Source organism: Rhinolophus ferrumequinum, chromosome 5 (genome assembly GCF_004115265.2).
Source record: "Rhinolophus ferrumequinum isolate MPI-CBG mRhiFer1 chromosome 5, mRhiFer1_v1.p, whole genome shotgun sequence".
Classification (NCBI taxonomy): domain Eukaryota; kingdom Metazoa; phylum Chordata; class Mammalia; order Chiroptera; family Rhinolophidae; genus Rhinolophus; species Rhinolophus ferrumequinum.
The window spans coordinates 2,682,738-2,703,325 of record NC_046288.1 but is presented as its reverse complement, the minus strand read 5'-3'; the positions used below and the strand labels follow the sequence as shown (position 1 = coordinate 2,703,325).

Here is a 20,588-nt window from a genome sequence, read left to right as displayed (position 1 = left end):
AAAAGAAATTCCTATTTTGCTAGTTCTTTTATCCCTTTCTCCTACCTCTTGCAAATGTTCCCCACCTGTTTCCTTCCCTCCCTGACACACACCCACATGCATACACAGAGACAGAGGGAAGATGTGTTCAAGTTGTCAGGTAGAGAATTCAACAAAGTCAAAATTGTATGATTTATGATTGTAAAAAATCTATTTTTCTGCAACAATTTTCTACTAAGTTAGCCAGTTCCAAGAGCTCAGCTCCTTTTCAAATACACTTTATGTGGTAATATCTCCATCTCATTCCTTGGAACTTAATTTTTATTTGATTTTATTGACGCTGCTCTATTGGAATGTGTATTGCTTGAGCCCCCACGGAGAACTGAGCAGGTGTGAGTAAAGCAAAACATCTTTTGTTAATAGAAGTACACCCTGGGAGTTCATGGAGAAGCTGTAATTTCAATTGCTTTTATGAAAATTCTATAAATTCCCATGTTGTGAATTTCAAACAGAGCTTGGGAGACCAACAGTCTTTAATACAAACCAAAGACATGGTTATTTCTATGACTGAAATAAATGTTCTGCTCTCTTTCTTCCAAAAAATAAATTCAGGTATTTAATTAGAATGTTTAAACTGCAGAAAATCACATTAACTTTGAGTTTGGCTCTCATAGGTAACATGGAGCCCTTACTGTGATCCGCTTACAGAAAGATGACTTTGGGTTTCCTGGGCAACTTCTGAAGCATGAAGGAGAGCTCATCCCACATTCATTTGGGCCCAGAACGATTTCACATCAGCATTGCTCACTCCCAGCCCAAGTTTTTGCACATAATTATATTTAGAAACCAAAGAAACGGGAACAGGTCCCCCAAACCTCTCGGCTTAGGGGCTGATGTATTAATTATCTGTCTGTGTCTAGGCCTCTTGTATCAGCTGCCACAGAGAATCGAGGGGTGAGGCCAAGCCCAACTTTCTTCCTGGTTTGGGGCCAGACACCTATGGTGTTGGACTCTCTCAAGCTGGAAGGAAAGTCATAAGTTTGGTCGATTACAAAATTGCATGTGTCATTAGCAAAAGATGTCAGAATGCTTTATTTAAAACTTTGTTTTCTCAGGTTGTATTGCCCAAGTATATCTTGGCACAGACAACTTTAGCTTCAAAAATTCCAAGATGTATAAAGACTTTCGCATAGCTAAAACTATTATATTTGGTTATATGCCACGAACACCTTCCCCCACCCCCCTCATTCTTGCAGAGGACTGAAGTGATGACTGAATTCCCACTAAAAATGTCATTCTCTTCTCCTTGCAACCATGGGGTCTATTCTTGACAGGAACATTTAGCTGCTCCAAAAAGAAAAATGTAGAGTTCATGATGGAATGGGACCTTGGGGGATTTCTTGGATAAGGTCTTTAGAGTCAAAGCTTTCACCATTCCAGGACAACTTTTAGAAGAATTATCTAGGAGTCTGCCCTGGTAAACTTGCCAAATTGCTCGTTCTTGGCTGGAACGCGGGTACTTGGAGGCCTCCCTTTCCCCTATATAGCAACCGAGTATCACTTGACAGGAGCTAAGCATACTCATGTGATGTTTCTGGGAGTTTTTCAGGCTGAGGATAAACTCTTGTAAAGGACCTGTTTCAACTAACAGCTAGACATCTTCACATCCACTTAGTCATGCTGAAACAAAACTCACCTATAGAGAAGAACAGATGTGACTTTTAAAAACATATGCCCTCATGCTTCCCTATGCTATTTGGCAACTGGATGGAGAAGTAACTAGCGATTTGATTATTTTTCCTCCAAACTTCTCCAGCAGGCGCTTATGGAGCATGGCTATTCTTAAGTGTAAAGGTTCTGATAGACTTGAGGACACTCCTGTACAACTCTTAAACTTACCTGGAAACAGCCCTCATTGGTAGGGACCAAGTCTAATCTCCCAGGAAGTTCCCAGCCCTTGCTGATGACCTAAGCATAGAAATTTAACCAGACTGGACTGAGTGGAGTAACATCTGTCCCCAGAAACTTGTTTTATTTCCAAGCTACGTTACCTCAGCCTTTCAAAGTTAACACAAGCAATGTTGGAATTTAATTTTGGTCCCTTTGGCCACAATGGGTAAGAACATTTGCTAGAAAATAACAAATGGGAGTCAAAAAGTGATGGTCCATAATCAGCCAAATGGAGAGTAAGAGATGTGCCATGTTAATTTTGCAAGTGCTTAAGATTCTGCTGCCAATACTGATTCTAAGTGAGTTGTGATTTAAATATGCCAGTAAAATGGGGTGATCCCTAGGAGGAGTGATATGGTGAAGAGGGGCTGGGGAGGGAGAGCAGGAAGCTATTCACAGGCCCGGCTGTGCCTGGTGTACACTTCTCCTGAGTGACCTGCTCACCTTCTGCCCGGTCAGAGCTAACCCAGCTCAGGCATGTGATGGAAATGGAGGAACAACAGTGTGCGAGGAGTTCCAAGGTGCAGAGCTGCCTGGAATGAATCCTGTGCCCTTGAGTAAGTCATTTCAATTCTCAAAGCCTCTTTTCTCACCAGCAAAATGAGAAGTCTGGACCGGACAGCATCTGACTCTTCTGTCCTAGGATGTGAATCTTCCTGCACTGCTGGAAGTGCTGTACTGCTCATGATGGTCTATCCAACCATCCTTCCCTCCAGGCAGGCCATGGGAAGGGAGGAGTAGGGCTCTGGAAAGTTCAATGATGAGTATGCTGGTCTTCTGGGAAGGAATCGGGGACCTGGGGCTTTAAGAGGGCCCTTATCTGGGACATGAAAACCGAGACTGGTGAGTGGCTGGCTCTACCTTCTATCCAGGAAAGAAAGAGATTGGTTATGACTTCTTGTTTCTCCACTACCTGTCTCACCTGTAGGAAACAGCAGTCCTAACCTCCCAAATCCTATGCTAGTAGGAGTTGGTATTCTTCAGCTGTGTCCTTACAACACCCTTCTGGCTCATGCCTCTCTCTCCTGCTGACTGCAGAAATGCTGGGAAAAAATGTTTTGAAGTAAAATGAATCACAATCATTTAGGGAAATGGATTCACATTTACGTCTAATTACTATGCAGCAAAATAACATTTAGGTGTGTTAGGGACGTTGCCATCGTAACGAGGTCGGTTCAGTTATAACGCTATGGCTTGTTTATGGATGCTCAGTCTCATGGTTATGGTAAATAATTGGATCGTTGTTCTCATTTACTATCCAGGCACCCAAATTTCTAGATGATAAATAATAAAAACCAAGCCAGTGGTTCTCCAGTACTAATATGTAGAAGAATGTTAAAGTTTTAGCATTTTAAAATGCAGATTCTTGGGCCTTGCCACCAGAAGTCCTGGGTTAGTAGGTCTGGGAAGGGGCCCAGGAGTCTGCCCTGTGAACTAGCACATCAGGTCAGTGCCGTGAGCATGGTCAGGGGGACACAGCTGGGGAGATGCAGACCTAAACCCCACCCCTCTGCCGGCTCCCGTTAACGAAATGCCCATCTCCTGTCTTTGGGTGGTTCTTCCTGACTCCCATCTCTAAACCTCGTAACATGGACTTCCTGAGCACTGATCCTAGATTCATAGCCAAACATCATCCCTGGTGACTAACGAATCAACTCTGATAAAACCGAGTTCCAGTCTTTCCCATTATATCTGTTCTCTTTCCCATATGCCTTATCATTTAACTGTATTGAGCTAAAAGTGGTTCCTTGAATGGTTTTCCTTTGTTACATCATTTGTGCTTACACACCCTAATATTTGTTTTGGGAAATGCCGTCCAGTTTTAACATGGGATTCCAGAATCTCTGTCCTTTGTGCAAGGCCCGAGGGTCTCCTGGGTCTCCCCATCTTTCTCACATGATGGAAACAGGGACCACTCGCTCCCATGACCGAGTGAGCAGTTCCTAAAGAAGGGACCACCCCCTCCCCAGGATGGTGTGGGATCACTGCAGGGCCTTGGCCTCTAGATGGCTGTCCCCTGGGCTGCTGCTTGGCTTTGGGTTAATTCTTTTTTTCCAAGAATTCTTGGGTTTGTCCCATTGCTTTGATTTCCACTGTACCCACCTGTTTCTTGGGATCAAGGTTTCCTTCCTTCTCTGACTCCTAAGCCTTAGGATCAGCCATAAATACCCTCCTACTCTCCAATTCCTCAATGAGCCACAATCCTTTAATCTTTTTGAAGTTGGAAACAGCTGGAAACAGGCTGCGGGTAAAAAGAGCAGAGACCCATGGATGTTAAGTCCAAGACACTTAGTTCCTCAGGCTCCTCAGCCTGTCCCTGGAGTGGGGCCTGCAGTTAACCTGAAGCTCCCTGCACCTAAGAGACCCTCCTCCCCCTCCCTGCTGGAATGCCACGCGGGTCCTCCTCGATGCTCTGGGTCTCTCTTTATTCAACAGTCCTTCCTCTATTTCATGTTATTTATTTCATTTCATGCCCCCCGCCCTGACACCTCCCCAGGAGAGAAGGAAGTTGGGAAAATGTTAATAATGCATTTGGAGATTCCCAAAGATCCCCAGAAAGATCCCTTTGTACTTTAGAGAAATAGTCAAACTGTTCTTCCAGTATCTACTTTTTTTTTTAACCAAAGTAACGCTACACTCTCTTCCTCCCAGGAGCCAGGGCTGGTATGAAAGCATGAAAAAGCACAGGACTTTTGGGGCTGGCATCTGTGAGGAACAAGGAGTGGGAGATGACAGCACACAAACTACTACAGGAGGGAAGCTGCGGTGTCTGCCCAGCATGCTTTCTCTCTTCCTCCATGCTTCAGGTAACTAAAATCTTTCTCACAACTGCTCCCTCTTAATATATGTCTCCCCATGCCTGGGGAGAGCTACATCTGCCTAATTCAGGGATTCACCAGGAGTCTGCAGGCAGAGAGACTGGGCCGTACTTCGGTTCAAACCCCACTTTACCACTTACATGATGCTGGGCAAGTGATTTAACCTTTCTGTGCCTCAGTTTCCTTAGGTGTGAAAGTGAGGTGGTAAAAACCTCCCTTATAAAAATGGCTATGAGGATTAACTGGGTTAATCCATGAAAAGCACGTAGACCGTGCCAGAAATGCATTAGATATTATTATCGAAGTATTAATCCCTTCTATTATTATTTTGGCTCCATCACCTCACTGTTTTGCTTATTTCTCAGTTACCTCAAAGATCCTCAGCACTTTAATTCAAATTGTAACTCTTTCAGGTAGTCAAAAGCAACACATTCCTTAGTAAGTTGCTTTGTAATTTTTCTAAAAAAATGTATAAAATTTCTTAACACCATTTTGGTTACATTAGATAACCTACAAGGCAAATTAATTCACATGCAGTTGATCAATAGGAAATGAGTTTTGTAGAACCAGGAAAGTGCTTTGGTTCACGGTCTTTTTTCCAGTCAAGGGGCACTGTTATAGCAGCAATCAAATTATAACCTTCAGCAGAAAATGAAAAAGAAAACTCAGCTTGATTACCACATGAGCACTAGGAATGTATAAATTGTATTTTTAAAAAAATAAACATCACCAGCCTCCGAGGCAATCCCCCTGGAGAAGTGAAGCCCCGAGGGCCTACCTTCAGTCACCCCCCAGCCTCCCTCCTCCTCCTGGACTGTCGCAGCCCTGCCAGCTCTCCTCTAATGTAAATGTTGCCAACACTGCCAGTCTTTTGTTCTGCTGTGGCATTTTCTAGACTCTCTGAGAGCTGCCTTACTGGGCTCTTGAGGTTATTGTTCCAGGAACAATTTTTGTTTTTCTACTGCTCTGGTTACAAAGTTGCATAGTTTTGAGTGGACTGCTCCAACCTTATTTCTTCATAAACTCCATTACTTTAGTACATGGTTTTGCAGAGCACAAAGTCTTGTAAGGCAACGCAGATTACATTACAGGAGAAACACCTATCTTATAATCATTATCTTGAAGACACATTTCAACACTTAATGTGTTTACATTATCTTTTGTAAATGGATTTCAAGGCCTTACTTTAAGTCATGAAATTACTAAAAAGAAAATTTATATGTGCATTTGCTTGGAAATGAGGTGGTGTTCTAATACCCTTTTAGCCTAGGTAATACTGAATCAGTGTTGACTAACTTCTAAGATCAATTGGAGATACCATCTATTCAGTTTCTAAGCTACATATTGATAATATTTTTATGAAACCATTTTATTTTTATGTCCTATTTGTTTACTCTCATAATCTCTCTTTCTCTCTCTCTCTCTCTCTCTCTCTCTCCCCTTTCTTTCTCCCTTCCTTCCCTCCTTCCTTCCTTCTCATTCTTGGACAGGAGGGCTAATTTTATTAAAGCCTGTTTCTTGCTGATTGTTTTGTTTTCAATATTGTCAGTATGATCCATCATGCTAAGAGAATATTGTGTATTTCTTGAATAAGAAATGAAGAAAGAAGATCCAGAATATTAATAATACAAAAATAAAGAGATCTGTCAATATTTCATACATAAGGTGTTCGTTATCTTGTCATGTGATGGGATTCATTTGCTCTAAACGATGATGACCTTAAATTGGAAAAACTTAGTTGGTGTTTATATAGAATAAACCCCTTGCTATGAAATATATACAGATCAAATCCTTGTTATAGAATTTATTGAACACTTATTATTTTCTTTATATACATTATTTAATTTAAAAATCATAATAATATCTAACAAATTAGTAGCCAATGTTGTTTTAATGCTTACTATGTGCTGCATATTCGTCTAAGCATTTGAGCGCTATTAACTAATTTAATCCTGAAATGACTTCCTAGAAGATAAGTATGAGGTGTGATCAAACAATATGGTTAATGTTTAAATAAAAAAGAATTTATTACATTAAAAGACACGTTGCCATTAATCCCCCTGAAAATACTCTCCCTCACTTCGAACACACTTATCCCATCGTTCTCACCACTTTCTGAAGTAGTTCTGGAAGTCCTCTTTCATGAGTCTCTTTAGTTACGCTGTTATGGCTGCCTCGATGTCCTGAATCAATTCAAAACATTTACCTTTCATGGTCATTTTGACTTTGGGGAAGAGCCAGAAGTTGCACGGTGCCAGATCTGGTGAATAAGGTGGATGAGGACACATTGTAATGTTTTTATTTGACAGAAATTGCCATACCAGAAGGGATGTATGACATGGAGCCTTTCGTTGTGATCAAACAATACAATGAATGTTGCTGCTGAGTGTCATCCAGCTGAAAGGAAGGGATTTTCAATATGGGAAGCGGCGTGTGGAAACTTAGTACCATGTTTCCCCAAAAATAAGACCTAGCCGGACAATCAGCTCTAATGCATCTTTTGGAACAAAAACTAATATAAGACCCGGTATATATTATATTATATTATATTATATTATATTATATTATATTATATTATATTACATTACATTACATTATGTTATATTATAACCAGGTCTTATATTATAGTAAAATAAGACTGGGTCTTATATTAACTTTTGCTCCAAAAGATGCATTGAAACTGATTGTCCAGCTAGGTCTTATTTTTGGGGAAACACGGTAACAGTGTGTGACAAGTTTCAACTTGTTCGGTGTAGTCAGTCCGGTGTGAGCTATGGTTGAGAGAAGGTGTGTTTGAAAGTGTGTGGTAAATCATCCTCCATCATGACAATGCTCCATGTCACACAACGCTTCTGGTACATAATGTTGGACAATTAAGTTCTGAAACTTGTTGCAACAATGTTGCTAACCTTTTTTTTATCACAGGGATTATTCATTATGAGTTTGTGCCAACTGGACAAACAGTTATCCACGTTTACCATTTGGAAGTGCTGGAAAGGCTGCATGAAAAAGTTGGATGACCTGAACTTTTCGCCAACAATTCATGGCTCATGTATTACGACAAGGCACCAGCTCACACGGCACTGTCTGTGAGGGAGTTTTTATCCAGTTAACAAATACCTGTATTGGAACACCCTCCCTATTCACCTGATCTGGCCCCCAATGACTTCTTTCTTTACCCAAAGATAAAGGAAATATTGAATGGAATACATTTTGATGACATTCAGGACATCAAGGACATACGACAGCTCTAATGGCCATTCCAGAAAAAGAGTTCCAAAATTGCTTTGAAGGGTGGACTAGGCGCTGGTGTCGGTGAATAGCTTCCCAAGGGGAGTACTTCAAAGGTGACAGTAGTGATATTCAGCAATGAGGTATGTAGCACTTTTTCTAGGATGAATTCGCCAACTTAATTGTCCGATCTTTATATGGCAATTTCTGTCAAATAAAAATGTTATGGTATGTCCTCTTCCACCTTATTCACTGGATATGGCACTATGCGATTTCTGACTCTTCCCTAAAGTCAAAATGATTCAGGACATTGAGGCAGCCACAACAGCGCAACTAAAGATACTCATGAAAGAGGACTTCTAAGAACTATTTCAGAAAGTGGCAAGAATGATGAGATAAGTGTGTTCGAAGCAAGGGGGAGTATTTTGAGGGGGATTAGTGGCAATGTGTCTTTTACTGTAATAATTTTTTTTTATTTAAACACCGTATTTTGTGATCATACCTTGTACTCTTATTATGCTCATTTTTCAGAAAAGGAAACTGAGGCATGGAGGAGCTAATGTGCCAAAGGTCATACAGCTAGTGTGTGGTGAAGCCAACATTAATATCCAGGCATTCTGACTCTAGAGCCTTCAGGATAAACACCCCTGGCCCTCACCACCACCAAGCTGCCCCAGGGAGTAAAGAAGTATCATTTCCATTATATTTTTGAAGAAACTGAGGCTTGGAAAGAGAAAGTACCTTTCCAAAGTCACAGATGTTCAGTGGTAGAATGGGGATTTGAATTAAAAACATAAGCACTTGATCACTTCAGTCCTTCCTGAGTTTTTATGCTTCTCCATCATCTCAGGTTCCACTTGAATTCCTTGTCTTTTGAATGTTTTTAAGGCTTCATCTGGAAAAGCCTCAGTGCTTTTCACTTATTACTTTTGAATTTGCATATTTATCATTAATTTCTAAAGTGTATATAGAAATAAGAATATCTGGTTTAAACAGAAAGTCTTTAGTAAAAAGACATCACTTTAAAAGAGTTCTCAAAAGAAATTCTCAAATGTGCAAATAGCTTTTTCCCCCATTTAAAAACTCTTCTGAATTAACTTGGCAGAAGACTGACCATTCCTGACCGCTTTGAGATTCTTCCCAATTTCTCTTTAAAATTCCCTGGAAGATAAACAAAAAGATAAGAAGTGGAAACTAAAGCTGAGAAAACCATATGCAAAAGACCAGCCAGATTCTCCACTACCTGTATCATTCAATGGGGTGCATAAAGGAGTACATTTTTGGATTAAAAGTCACGCACTCCATAGCTTAAACCAAAACAGGGCAGATGCTCCCAAAGGAGACTGGACAAGCTTCTGACTCACCCATTCTGTTACTGTGATACACCAGATTGGCACTAACAAGAAAAACAGACATACCGTATTTTGCCATGTTTAATGCGCACCCATGTTTTTGGCCCAAACTTTCAGGGGAAAAATCTTTCATTTTAATTTTTTAATTCAAATTTTTATTTGTTTACATTTAGGTATTGTTTTTTGTATTATAAAGCATTTGATGCATCTTAGCATTTACAAGAAATTTTACGTAACAAATAATTACAAAACACAAGAATAGAGACAAGGTAGAAGAAATTTTATGTACTGATAACAAATTTTCGATATGTATGCATCATAGAAGGCCAAGAATTCTTCCTCATTGCAAGTTCGTCGTAAGTTCAACAAAACAAATTATCATATTCCAGGATATTATTTTGCATATGGATATCATTATTGATTTCTAGAGTTACACTTTTAACTCATAAGCATAAATAAAAGAATTAAAACATTTGTATAGATACAGAATTAGAACTACCCTTGTATAATGTGCATCCTTATTTTTCCTTCACAAATTTGGGCAGAAAAGTGCATATTATACATGGCAAAATACAATGCAGTCTAGTTTTCAAACCACTAAAAGCCACACTTCTGCCTTCCATGTACCAGTGTCACCCCCCGAGACACACACACACACACACACACACACACACACACTCTTTTTCTTGTCAATTTCTTTAGCTAGCCATTTCTGGGCAGAGTGGTAGTAGATGGTGGGGTGGAGAGAAGGGGATGGGGAATATTGAAGAAACCATTTAGCAGTTTCCACTGGAAGAAGCCATTTGCAGAGAAAAGGGCATTCTGTTCCTAGAAGCAAAATAAATAAGGTTATGCTGATAAAACCTCACTGGCGTCCAGGAGTTCTGCCTTATATGAGTACGAAACTTTATAATTGAGCAGGATTTGTCCTATCAATCATAGTCTCCAACATGGAGAGGAGAGGGGTGCTTACCAGTGTCCAGACCCCCATTACCAGAGCAGTGCCTCCATCCACCAGGTGCTGTGAGCTGAAACCTTCTCCAGAGTGAGAGAAGCTGCCTCGTCTGGAAATGCAAGAATGATTTTGCCCGTCAGCCAATGACTGACACTGTACAAAATGCCAGACCTTTGTTCAAGGGACAATCTATGGAGCTGTTCACACTGCAGAGCTCCCTGTGGACTCAGGCTGAGGCTGGACTTTAGCTGAACCCACATATTCAACTTGCTTCTTCCTCTGTCCCATCCTGGGTCCCTCACTCTCTTGTAGGTTTTACCTGCAAGTACTCTCACTAAATCACTGCACAACACCCATCTCAGGCTCTGCTTCTAGGGACACCAACCTCAATAAGCTACTGAACTAATTAATAGCCATTCTAGGTACACTAAATATCTTGTAAATAAAGGTGACACAAAAACACTTATACATGTAGTTTTTTCCCCCCCTTATTTTACAGATTTCAAATCCAATTCCCAAAACTATAGAGCCAGGATATTTTGTGGTTCTTGAAATGCATTGCCAAATTACTTTTCTATAGAGTTTGTCCCAATTTAGAACCTCCAGCACTGTTTCACAGTAGAACTAATATCAAAGCAGCCAGCATTAGAAACCAGCGTTATTCCAAACTATTCAGGTTCTCTTATTGCTGCTTTGATTTGTATATCTTGGATTGGTAATGAGGTTGAACACTTCCACATATTTGTGTACTAAGTGTAGATCTTTCTTAGGTGAATTTCAAATCTAAGAAGAAAATTCCATGCCAGGTTTCCAAAGTTTCAACACCACGAGATTCATCTCATCGTGTGTGAGCACTTTTCAGTTCCAGGTAAGACAATTCCAAGTTTAAAAACTGGGCAAAGTCATCAAGACTGTTTTTCCTGTGTAGAAAGGTTAAAGTAAAGCAGATGTAAAACTAGCCTCAGATCTCTTTGCTCATAGTGTATTATTTGTCAGGGAATATTAACTCTTGAACCTACATGCAAAAGAATGCTGAGGAAATAATTTAATAGTTATTAAAATTACTTTTTATGTCATTTTATTAATAAAAACAAATATACTAAATAACCTGAGCATAATTTTAATAAATGGCTTTGTTCCCTCAGTTTCCATGGCAAACTCTCCTTACTGGTATTATGTTCTTCCTTTATTTCTCTTCTAGTGCCCTGAAAGTAGGTGTTCCTCCAAAGTTCTGACTTTGGGTCTTTTATTGTTCCCACTTTACATTCTCTCTGGTGACTTATTTATAGCGTGAAATTAAACTATCTAGAGTGATTTTTCCAGATCTTTCCATTTCACTCAGGGATATGAAATTCCTCAGAGTTCCCCACAAATTCAGCAGTGCTCTCACACTGTTGCAGAATATTAGCAATGAGAGCACACTCTCGTCAGAAACTGCTTTTCACTGGGAAATGCCACAGAGATAAAAATGGTTGTTTCTAGATCATTCCCATAAATGACCACTGACCTGGTGTGTCATGGCAGCTTGTTTTCCACCGTTTACATGTTTCTTGCTATAGGCATAAAACAGAAGTTGTTAGATAAATTCAGCCCAAGGACACGTGTTTCTAGCCTGCGTTAGGACTTTAAGTTTCTTACCGTTATCCGAAAACTGGGAGGTTTCATATCCAATTGCGAGCTTCTCTTAAAAAGGAAGATATGATAACATTAGGCTCCAGATTCCTATATGAAAAGCATGTATAAAAGCCTTGTAATGGCTCCCCTCTTTAAATGAGTTATGTACCGTCTGGTTTACTACAGTTTCCACCACTCCCCATTGCCTTGAATCTCCTCATACTTCTTTGCCTCCTTGTTATTACTTTCCTTTCCTTCTTTCCTTCCTTCCTTCCTCCCTCTTTCCTTCCCTCCCTTTACATACTCTTTACCTATCTGAGATTCTATCCCTTCATGCTTCCTTCAACTTCGTCCTCTATGTGGCATGGCCCGTTCAGTTTTAGAATCCTGTTTGTTGTCACCTCTTCTGTCTAGCTTTTCCTGACTGCCACCATCACTACTATCTAGTTAATCATTGACTCCTCTCTACTTACTCTCTGTGACTAGTACACCTGCATGTATTTATCTACAAATATTAGGTAACCATTATATATTGAGAGACCAGTATGCAACTGACACTCTAAGAGGGACTGCATTAAAATAAAATAAAATAAAATAAAATAAAATAAAATAAAATAGCCCCAGAGTGCACAGTTTGGGGAAAATACTAGGATGAAAGGTTGAGTAGTGTGTTGTGGAGGACAGAAGAAAAGCCACTCTACCTGAACCAGGCTCTTTAGCGTCAGTGACTTACTTGATCTGGGATTTGAAGGTCAAGGAAGAATTAGCTTAGTGAACAAGTTGAGGAAAAGTGAGTTTTAGGGAAGGAAAGCATAATCTGACAAGGCACAGAAGCATAAAATACACAGCATATACAGGAAATTGCAATCAGCTCTATAATGCTACAGATAAGAGTGTATTCCCTGAAGTAGCAAAAAATGAGGCAAGAATCATTTTAACTTACTTCCTTCATTCAAAACCATGGTTTCCTTTGATTCCATTTTGAATTGTAGAATGAATTAAATATAACAATTAAAATTAATAAAAGCAATTGTATTTTAGAAACAAGATTTAACTTTTAAGTTGAGACCTACATTTTTTATCTTAGTTATGTGACTTTATGTGCGTATTGAGCCGGCTATTGAGCTTTCTTTGGAAGCAAGAGTTTGGAAGGGTGGTAGAAGCAAGAACACAATATAAGGCCATTTTTAACATTAAGCCTATCACGCTGCTTTGTTTTCAGAGCCAGAAATATAAATTTAAATTAAAAAGTTTCACAAATATAGTTAACAAAAATTGGATAAGGGCATACAAAGCCTGCTCACTTATTTTGGGTAAAATAAGAACCTACTTTAACCAAAATTTTTCCAAATTATTTTCTGGAAGTTACAACAAAATCAAATTTGTTCCCAAATCTTCTCTTGGGGATTGTTTGGCAAATATACACCGTTAGGGAGTAAAAATTTCCTCACAAACTTCCAAATTGAATTTTCTGCCATAATATCAGGAAAATATTACCTGAATTTATCTTGAAAGCAGACTAGATGATATTTTACATTTTATCCCTGAAATCCCTTTTAAGAATTAAGTCAGAAAGAAAAGAGACCATTTTCAAGCTGTAGTTTGTTCTCCCTGTAGCTGGATTTTGATTATAATTTCCTGGAGTATACTTAACACATATTAATATTCGTGTTTATCTCTTAATATTTCAGGTTCCATATACAGAATTCTAAATATATCTGCCAAATTTGGCCAGCACCAATGAAAATTATTAGTTTTGAAAGTCTGAAGTAATTGGTAGTTTCCTTGATGTTCTAAAAATAAGACCCCTTCATTCTTCAGCCAAAGAGCCTTCCTTTTGATAGCTAATAACTTCAGGATAGAACATAAGAACTTTGTCATGAACATTCAAACATTCACAAAATAAGGTATATACTCTAGCACTTTTCATGGGGTTGGCTACTTTCATAATGATATGAATAATTCTAATTCTCATAAATTGCTGGGCAGAGTTTTAGGTGCTTAGTACTGAATAACTGATTTTTTTTCCCCTGACGAATTCCTCGCTGTGAATCCCGTGTTACTGGAGCAGCATGAATGTACATTCCTACCAATTTTGTAAAGTTCATTTGTCCTGAAGAATTTTGACAGGGCTTCAAAGATATTATTAGGTTTGGTTGTAGACCCAAAGCCTTGAGAAACAGCTTCTTTCTTCCACAAGTCACACATGCACACATGGTGTAGCACAAAGCTCTTGGAGGCAGCCAGAATATGCATACAACTCATAGGAAGAAAAAGCCATGATCGGATCTCTTGCAAAACTAAAGTGTGGTATCAGCAGGTAAGGCATTCAAATGCCTAACTATAGAATGCAAGAAAGAAAACTTCCGGAACAGCTTTAAAATATCTTCTCAGTAAACTTTTGACAGCACTATAGAATGCATAGGTTCCTGAGATTTTCTCCAGTGTTGTAGTTTGGTCCTCCAGTGATTAAAAGGACTACTTTACACAAAATCTTCACAGCCACTACAGTTTCTTCTTATTGTATTCTTATATTTAATATTACATACTGCAGAGAATTGAACTCTAATAATAAGTTCTACTCATACAAAAATATACACCGTTGGCAAATATACACCGTGAATCTGTGAATCTGATTTAAATGTCATTAAAGCTGAAATAGGGGCTATATGGTTCCTTGATCAGAGTTTTTAGGCATAAAAAAGTGGAAGCCTTGTTGTTTGCAATAAACCTGGATCGAACCTTGATAAATAAGTGAGCCTTATCAGATTTGTGTTTTGGCTGCCATCTTCAGTTGACTTATAGAAAAAAATTAATGAGTAACATTTTCAAGAGTGACAACCTGGTTTTGAAGAATAAAGTGATGCTGATGGCAGATAACTGCCTAGTTTCTCCTCATACCTGAGCCCAATAAGCAAAATATTTTGCTATGCATATACCTCTGTCAGTAGCCTAAAACATGCCATCTTTCATGGAAACGTACACAAGATTTAAAATATTTTCAAGATTTTCTGATTTCTTATTTACTGTTGGACTAAACTCCATTGTCTAACAATGCAGAGATACAAAAAGAAAAAAGAATTATTCCGCTAGTCTCTTATAAACTCATCCCTCTGAGGTAAGTCAAGTTACCTATCCACCCCATTCTTCATGCTCCCATAAACATATTCACATTTACATAAATATGTAGTGTTTTTATTTTATAAAAATAGTATTATATTGCACATTTTCTATAACTTGCTTTATCACTTAACAGTTTCTCATGAATGATCCCGCTGGCCCATGACATATAATTCATTTTTATTTTAAAGAACACCAAAAAATAAGAGTATGATTCAATTTGCATTAAAATGTATTAAAAAGGAATTTAAAAATTGTCCTATATTTCCTTCTAGTAACATGGTATAAGTTTTCATTTTTTGAGTTTTATTTTATGTTTTTTCAAGAAAAAAAAGTTTTCATGTATATAGTGTAATTTTTTGTTAAATTTATTCTTTTTATAGTATTTATTTATTTATTATTTATTTTTTTATTTTTTGCTATTATGAAAAGGAGGGTTTTATTTTCCAACTTTATTTAAAAGGTTACCACTAGTAGACTGTATTATTGGTCATTGTCTACTCCCCCTATAATAAGAAAAGAATACATTTCATGTTCATTGGATATAATTTGCTATACCTTCTTAAAGATGAAGCATACTTTCTATCCTCATTTAGGTTGGCCAGGTGACTTGCTTTGGCCAAATAATGTGAGTAAACATAACATAAACATATCCCTCCAGAAGCCTTAAATTCAGTTGTGTGATTATACTTGGCCTTGAGCTTCTGTTATGTGGCATTAAAGTTTCCAGGTAGGGGCTGCCCCACTAGCCGAGATCCTGGAATGAGGATGCTTGTGAAGCAGACCTGTAGCCAACCCATAGTTTGGAGCAGTGTAGCAATCAAAGAAATATTAACTAGGTGCCAAATTAATCACAGAGGTTTTAAAAGGAGAGAGAAAGGGATCAAATATATGGTGATGGAAGAACTGATTCTGGGTGGTGAACACACAATGTGATATATAGATGATGTATTACAGAATTGTACACCTGAAACCTATGTAACTTTACTAACAATTGTCACCCTGATACACTTTGATTTAAAAAAAAAAAAGAGAGAGAGAGATCTTGTGGTCACAGAGGTAGCAATTGTAGAAAGCTCTGATTGAGACCTGTGAAGATCTCATATTTTACCTTACTTTCAAGCTAAGATATTAACTTGCCAGTTTCATGGATGCTGACAGAAGACACTTAACTCCTGGATCAGAGACAAAAGATAGCAGCCAGAGGGTCAGCATGTTTGTGTTGGGTTACATGAGTCTCCATTCACACATTGGCGATGTGAAGGTGCCCAGATGGATGCCTGAACACATAGCAGGTGACATTACAGGAGAGGAACACTGAACATGAAATCCCATCGATTCATAACAAGCAGTGAGCAAGCCTGCTCTTTGTTCCAGAGGTGGAAATTAACTCCTCTCTCAAGGTTGCTCACTGCAAACACAATCTTGAGAAATAGGGTAAAAAAATAATCAGGGTCTCGAAGGCTTGGCATACCCAGCAAGACAGGTAGAAACAGGAGAAACTCATGGAAGAGTGTCCCCCAAAACAGCCCTCAGCCCTCATTGACTATTTGTGAGAAATAAATGTTTGCTATTATATGCAATTGCAATATTAGGGTTGTTCTGTTACACAACCAAGTTAACTGATGCAATAAGTACAGAGAAAAATGCATTTACATTTGTATATTTGTTTTATATCCTGTCATCTTACCCGACTCTCTTATATTTAAAATAATTTAACGTGGTTTCTTAGGTTTTTCAGATATAATAACATCTTTCACAAATAAATGAATTGCTCTTTCCCTTCCTAGTATTTATACTGAATATTTTGTTTTCTTATCTTTGGCATTAGCCTAAGTCTCCAAAACAATTTTGAATAACAATTATGATGGCAAATGTGTCATTTATTAAGCTATTATCTCTTCGTGCCAAACCTACCCTTGGATGCTATGCCTGTGATGCTGGGGCTGGAACTTTGCAAACCCTGTTTTCACTTTGCAAGTTGGCTCCCTGTTAAACACAGCTGATGGAGAGTTCACAGGCAGAGAGATCACAGGCTGGAGACGGAGGAAGGGACTTGTTCCTTCCTGTTTGTTTTCTTCGGGCTTCTTGTTTGCTCCCCCGTTCTTACGAGGATCATCCCCCCAATGCTTCCTCATCTCGGCAGCAGCAGTTCCTTCCTGTAGCAGCAGGAGAATCCCAGGAATAGTTCTCCAGCATGTGTAGAAACGACCTCATTGTACCCACCCCAACCCCCCCCACTCAGAGATATCAGAGGTGACTTTCATTTCCACAAGGGCCCTTCTCCAGGCTCCTAAGTTTTAATAAATCCAACTTCTCTTCTTAATCCCACTGAATCATAGTGTGGTAGCTGCTTTCCACAATTCCTACCTCCGAGACCCCAAGACCTCTCTCCTTTTTAAAACTACTTTGTAAATAATTTGGTACCTGGTTAATATTTTTTTTATATTAAATTCTCTCTGCTAAAATAACTGGTGTGGCTTCTGCCTGATGACTGACCACTGGTCGATCAAGTAGATACAGTATTCCTATTTATTTTCTAATTTCAATAATGATGGCTTTAGCCATTTGCCTTTTAGCATTATGGTTGCTGGTTTTTGGTTTTTGGTGTTGCTGCTGAAGCTTATCAAATGTGTTTTTGTATATATTTACACGAGCATTTTTTTCTTTTTAAATTGTTAATGTATAAACTAGATATTTTTCATAATGTTGAATCATCCTTACATTTCTGGAATAAGTAGCTAATAGTTAACAGATTTGTAGCACTTACTACATATGTTCTAAGAACTTTATATGTACTAATTCACTTAATGAACCTACTTGGTCATGGCTCATAATTACATTGCCAAGTTTAAATTGCTAAGTGTTTATTTAAAACTTATAGTCATAACTGAAATTTAGTAATACTTAGTTTTATATTGTATATTATTATTACTTGTTTCCTTCTATCTTATCACCTCTACTGAACTGAAAGTTCCTTGAAAATCAATGCCTTAGCAATATGTCAATATCACAGTATCTTGCAAGAGCAATGATTGCTGTATGTTGAATAAATACATATACTTAATAGATGTATGTAAGTCTACTTTTTGAAAAATTAGCATTTATTCTGTAATATAAATCCTAATTTCACATATTTAAATGTATTTGTAAGAAATTAAAATATATAACAAAACATACATTTAATATTAATTTAACAAGATTTTCTGAGCATATTTATTCTTTTCAGAATGCTGACATCTTTTAAATTGTTTCTGATCCTGTCTACTTAAACTCTCTTTATAGCTTTAAAATTCTCCAATATTTAGTTAATAGCAATAATTACTGTTGCATATTTTTAAGTTACTGTGTTATGTTTTATGATGTAGATTATATCAAAATTATTTCCTTTTCCAGAAGATTAAAGACAAATTAGTAGAAGATAGACATCAGGGATTCTTAATGTATGAAACCATTTCCAACAAAATGCTTTTTATTTAATTCAAAATTGGATTTTCATGGTTTGGGGCTTAAGGGCTTCTGAGGTTTTGCTCCTGCAGATTCAAGACTTGAACTAGACATCAAAGGTTATCATGCTGCCCCTTCAAGACACTAGCTAAAGGATTTAACAACTGTTTCCTATTACTTAATTTTGTTTAAATTCTTCCCTTCAAAGCAACTGTTACTATGTCTTTGTGACTAAGTTTATGGACAAAACACGTTATAGTTATTTTTTGTTTGTTTTTTAAATTTCATTTTAAGGAACTTCTGTGTGCACAACAAAATATTGGCAGACAGATAAGTAAAAATGTATCCTCCACTAGCAAGGATCTTGTAATACAAGCGAGAGACCATATGCAGACCCAAATTTTATACAGAAATGGTAATAATGTAGGATAAACTTTTTTCAGCCCCAGGAGCAATAGAAAGAAAAAAAAGCTATCAAAATGAAAGAACAGCATTGAAGTGGCATCCTATGTTTTTTTCCCCTATTTGTTGTTTTAATTCTAGTTTCTAATTTTATGTGGTTTGGGAGGTAATGATTGGTTTTTATGATCATAATCATAAAGGATTTTTTTCCTCACATCCTCATGTCATGTTTGGAAGGAGTACTATAAACCATGGTAATAAGAATTATTTTACTACTATTTATTATTATTTTTTTACCTCCCCTACTATCTAAAGTTTATAACTCTAATTTTCATTATAAGGAATAATTGATATCTATATATCTATCTATATCTATATCTACATCTATCTATCTATCTATCTATCTATCTATCTATCTATCTATCTATCTATCTATCTATCTATATCTCCTTTATACTGAAACAGTTTCATAAAGCTTGGGCTGGATTTATTTCAGAAAATACAGTATTTTAATTTATTATGTAGCTTTAAAGTGACCTAAAATGCATTTTATCAATTCAGTTGAGTTCATTTACCTCAGCCTATGTGTTTTCTGTGTATATGCATGTGTGTGTGTGGGGGGGAGGGATATGTGTATGCGTGTGTGTATCATATTCCTGAATATGGCAAAAACCTACACAAAGTTTTGGAAACCATAAATATAGGGAGCTATTTTGATGATATTCATCTAATTTTAGTAGTACATTATGGCATAAGAGTGTATTTTGATTATATTAAATATAGTCTACATTACTATTCTATATTTTAATCTCAGTTTTTACTTTATCTCTGAATACAGATCCTTCTTTTCATAGGTGTTCTTGAATTATGATTTAAGACAAGGAAATAAACAGTATTATACATATAGGTTAAGTGACAGACACAAAGATCTATTTCAGGAAACTAAAATGGCAACTTGGGAGAATTTGTGTTTTAATTAGATTTATTAAGAAATACAATTTTTTTTTCAGTGACATCAATTATGTGATATTTAAAAATACAAAAAGTTGGTAGTTTAAAATTTCACACAATTGACTTAAAAAAGAGGCTTGTTCAAAGTTTTCACCAACTCTCTAGAATGCTCACTGTAGGATAAAGCATAAAACATACTCTCTATTTTTCATATTGTGCTAGCAGCCCCTTTAGTGTAGGGCTTACAGAGTGTTCAGTTTTCTGTATAACTTTAGATGGGTTTTATTTGTTTGATTGATTTTTGTTGTTTCATCATGTAAAAAATGTTGATGCTATTTTCACAGGAAAAAAAATCATGGGCCAAAGGAAGAAAGAAGAAAATTATGTTGAGCAAAATGTTTATGGAGAATTACTTAGGTTTTCAAATTGAAGTTGACACTTTTGAATTTTGAAGTTTGGAGTTTTGTTTTATTTAAATTAGGATCTCTAAAATTTTATGAGAACAACTGATGTCAGGAGCCTGTCCTGAATGAAAAAAGACTGGGAAAAAGGTGAAAATAGAATAATGGAGAAGCTTCAGCAAATGTCTCCATTCCAGAGCAACATCTTTTCTGCTTTGAAAATAAGTCTTTGCAGGTGTGTTTCCCATCTTCCTTTCTTGCTCCAGGAAAAATGTTTATCATTTTCTGAATTTACCAGCAATTGGTGTGTGCTGAGGGCTCATTTATTTCTTACAAAATGTCGCTAACTCACTCCTGTCTTCTTAAA

General features: G+C 37.4%; 1 long non-coding RNA gene across 1 annotated transcript; it reads left to right on the top strand.

The window, feature by feature from the left end:
• Window positions 1–4,655: 4,655 nt before the first annotated feature.
• Window positions 4,656–20,588, top strand: LOC117022415 (uncharacterized). The gene is made up of 3 exons (XR_004423044.1): window positions 4,656–4,736; window positions 11,057–11,154; window positions 20,165–20,588. It is a non-coding gene; the product is annotated as an uncharacterized LOC117022415 (long non-coding RNA).